Below are 4,605 nucleotides of genomic sequence, written 5' to 3'. Positions count from 1 at the left end.
AATGTCATTTTAAGAAAACGCGTAATTAAAGACTAAGATTGTTCATTTTCTATCTACATTTTGATGAAAATTAAAAAATGAATAACTGTTCGATAAGAAAAGCAAGAGCAAAACAATCACCCATCCACACAGAAATGCAATTAGTGCGCACTAATTTTTTAATTTTTGACCGGGGGGGGGGGGGGGGAACGTCCCTGTTTTTCAGTACATTTTTAGCGAATTTAGGGCTGATTTCAACACTTTTTTTTGGTCGGGGGGGGGGGGGGACGTGTCCCCTGTGCTCTGGATCCGCCACTGAAATACACAGAAAGAATCCCCGAGTATATATCCAGTTCCCTTCCCGCCTAGTCCCAGACCCTTGCTGTAAGCATCTGTATATAATCTCATTATTTCATCCCAAATATATATGTTCCTTAAAAGACGAAAAGAAGAGTCATACTTTTCAGGTAACATTGTAATTCAATTTCAATTCAATTTCAATTTCATTTATTTCCACAGATTCATAAAAGACAATATAAATTACAATCAAATATGAGCATTAAAACAAAAGATGAACCTGTAGAGGGGGTGATCAAAAGCCACAGAGGCTTGTCGGGGATCATCCCCTGCTTAAAATGACAATATTAAAATACAATTAAACAATAGACACATACAAAAACATATATAAATATTACAAGAAATTCTATGTATTTGGTGTCTAATAGTTATTCTGAATGACATTTATTACGTTGTATACAAAATGTGGAAAACGGTTGGAACAAGTAGGCCCACTTAGGCTTCTACCAATCTTTAAAGGCCCACTACACTACTTGTAGCTACTTGCGCCCTCTATATAACAAACAATGCCCAATCGGTGACCATTGTTCCCCATGATCCTCTTTTTCTTATGTTAACTGAGAGCTGAGTTGATGAGATAACCACCTGTCCAGTGACCTTGCAGGGCAGTCTAATCCCTCCTGTAAACTACGGCAGATAAGCTTTAACAAAGTTGGCAAGCTTTCATCACTAGGACATTTCTTTGCCACACATGTCTGCTATCATCAAGCCAAGAGATTGTTCATCCAGCTTAAAGACCGTCAATACTACTGGGCCAGAAGGGATTATACCACACAGCGAGGTCACTGACAGGTGGCTGTCTCATCAACTCAGCTCTCAACTAACATAAGAAAAAGAGGATCATGGGGACCAACAGGCACCGATTGGGGAAGTTTTCTATATAGAGGGAGCAAGTAGCTACAGGTATGACAGTGGGGCATTAAGAGAGTAAGCAGGGCAAAAGTTTATGCAGTTAATCTTGAGCTCTGGTATAACGGGCATCGTATGTCGAGAGAACATGGCTATAATTAATTTTGGATTGTTTATCCTGCAGTAGATTGATTGTTTGAACACCAGTAATATAAAAACGACATCACAAAAACTTGCTGGAAATCATCTCATTTGCACCAAGGAGGTGTCACCTCCCTATTTGCACATAGCCTGTGACAAGCATGGCCGGCGTCGGGCCTACTTACCTTGATTTCCTTATCTTTCTACACTCTAAAAAAATATTGGACAAAAAATTGCCCAATTTTTACCCAACATGAGGACAATAATGTGTCCCACCAACTGTTGCGTTGATTGGGTGAATTAATGATTTTGCATGATTTACCCAGTGTTGGATAACAAAATACCCAACTTTTAAACAACAAAGATTCACCCAATCAGAAATTCACCCAATTCTCACCACCATAATGTGTAGCATATTAGACACTAGATTTAAAATTATATATGGGAAACAATTATTTTCGGGAACTGGCAGGTAAAACAAAGAACCTTTTTTGGAAAGAAATGTTCATGGCTTATACACTGTAAAAAAGAATTTGTTCATTGGTAATTTTTACGTATTTTTTCCATGTAGAATTTACTTGAAAACGTTAGTTTTGCCACTTACGCACTAAATTTAAGTCTTGCTAACTCAAACTTTCAATTTAGTAGAACATACGTGGAATATTTAAGTAAAATCAAATACATAAGTAAGGACCGATGCAGTGCGTAATAGAAATATTTACATAATTTATGAATATTCATTAAGACCAAATTAAACTCTTTTTTAAATAAAACAATTCTTTTTTGTGGTTGAATGAAAATTTAAGGACTTTAAAACATTTACTAATTCATTTAACATGGCTAAGCAAAGACAAGACAATTTTTAATTGTTACCCAGTTCAAAACAAATCAAAACTTGATAATTCAGGAAATTGTCAACCAATTTTCCTTTTAAGATGCTACGATCAGGTATATATAAAATTTGGAGCCTATCAACATGTGTCGAATTGAAGCGTATGTAATAGTTTGTGATGGTGGTAGATTTAAATACACGGTTAAATCTTAAATATAGGCGGTGAATGATTAGTGGATGGTACTTGTTATATTAGTTGGGTACCAAATCGTGCAATATGTAATCCTATCATAGCTTTTTTTAATTATCTAAAATGATTACAATACTTAAATTATTTACGTTAATGTAACTCAATTTAACTGAGTAAAAATTTATTCAGCAAAATAAGTAAATTCTACTTAAGATGCCGTAGGTAATATTTACTTAATAAAAATAAGGCAATTCTTTTCCTCAATTTTATTGAGTTATTTCGACTTTTATTTTTTTACAGTGTAGTACGCTCTTGTCCATGCATCATGATAAAATTTCTTGCCAACCCTTATGGAATAATGATTACATTAAAATAGGCAATAGCTCAATATATAATAAAAAAATTGTGTCAAAAGGGAGTTCGTTTTGTTAACGATATTTTAGACACAAATGGTGATTTTTTTTTCTCTCTGGAACACTTTCAAGAAAAGTATAATATTCAAATAAATTTTCTTTTTTATCGTGGATTATGCGATGCAATTAGACAAGGGTTTAACAATTATTGTGCTATTTTTAACAAGGTCCCACAACCTCTTTTCCCAGATACAATGGCATTTGTTATGAAACGTATTAAAGGATGTTCACATATCTATGCAATATTATTAAAGAGAAGAAAAGGACTATGTAAAAGTTTTCTTAAATGGAAATGCATTTTTGACCTGAATGATAAGAGTTGGGAAACATATTGTTCTATTGGATTTGATTGTACCATTGATGTGGGCTTACGATGGTTTCAGTTTAAAGTCTTGCAACGCATACTATATACGAACGATCTACTGTTTAAAATGAATTTAGTCCCAAGAAAAGAATGTACATTTTGTAATGAACAGATTGAAACAGTTATACATTTGCTATGTGATTGTACGCATGTTAAAAATATTTGGGGTAGGTTAGAACACTGGATTAATACTGGAACCGGAAATAAATTAACATTTTCATTACAAGATAAATTATTTGGTTTAAAAGGTTCAAATAATTATGCATTGAATTGTATACTGATTGTGGTGCGACAGATGGTGTATACTTGCAAAATAAAGAAACAATTGCCCGACTTTGATAGTATTAAAGTTTCGATTATAAATTACTTCAAAAACGAAAAGTATATTGCAAATTCGAATTGTAGAAATAATAAATTCACAAGAAAATGGTTTCAATTCAGGAATTTGTTTACTTAAAATTATATTTTTTCTGTATTTGTTTTTCTTTCCATGAGTGTTTGAAATGAATTAATGATTTGTTAGTTTTCTGTTAACTCAACAGCTCAACAATACTTGTATCTTGAAAAGCCAATTTTATTTTATTTATGTTATTATGTAAATTACCTTGAATATATATTTTTGTATGGGTTTCAAATGAAAATCAATAAAATCCCTGTGGAGGGAAAAATATGAAGAAAAAAAAAATATTAGACACTAATCGGGCAAATAAGTTGGATAAAATATTATATAATTCGTATTATTATATATATATATAAGGACATTAGTGACGTGACGGGACCCGAACCTCGGATTGTGATCCTGACAGTCCTGTGATATATCCACTCGACCACGACACCTGTAATATATAAACAGAACCCTGTTGTTGCATAATTGCCCGACTTACACTTGCCCAGAAACATCTGCCCTACTAAATCTTGAACATTAAATTGGGCAACTATACAATTATGTAGTAAATGGTTGGGAGAAAATAACCCGCAAACGTTCGCCGAACATCGATTTGCCAATTAACACCTACGACCTACCCAACCTATTTTTACCTTTCATTGGGTAACTTCATATCGTAAATGGTTGGGAGAAAATAACCCACAAACGTTCGCCGAGCATCGATTTGCCAATTAACACCTACGACCTACCCAACCTATTTTTACCTTTCTTTGGGTAACTTCATATCGTAAATGGTTGGGAGAAAATAACCCAATAATCGGACAAAATTTGCCCAAATTCGATTTACCCAGTAACATATCTGTCCAATTTTTTTTTTACAGTGTATGCTCATGACTCAGCCCCTTTTCATTTTCTACCAAAATAGTTTGGCACATGTCATGTTTTTGTAATCTTGAACATTCAGCGGAAATTTTGTTGGATTATGTGAGAATTATTTTCTATCATTACCAGAACCCAAGCTTATCTTTAATTCGTGCTGTAGTTGAATGCCTCGATATGGATGAAAGCTAAACGGTGATAGGGAGTCCATGCCGA

The sequence above is a fragment of the Strongylocentrotus purpuratus genome, unplaced genomic scaffold (assembly GCF_000002235.5).
Source record: "Strongylocentrotus purpuratus isolate Spur 01 unplaced genomic scaffold, Spur_5.0 spur5_scaffold_13, whole genome shotgun sequence".
In the NCBI taxonomy this organism is placed as follows: domain Eukaryota; kingdom Metazoa; phylum Echinodermata; class Echinoidea; order Camarodonta; family Strongylocentrotidae; genus Strongylocentrotus; species Strongylocentrotus purpuratus.
Note: the sequence above shows the minus strand (reverse complement) of the source record.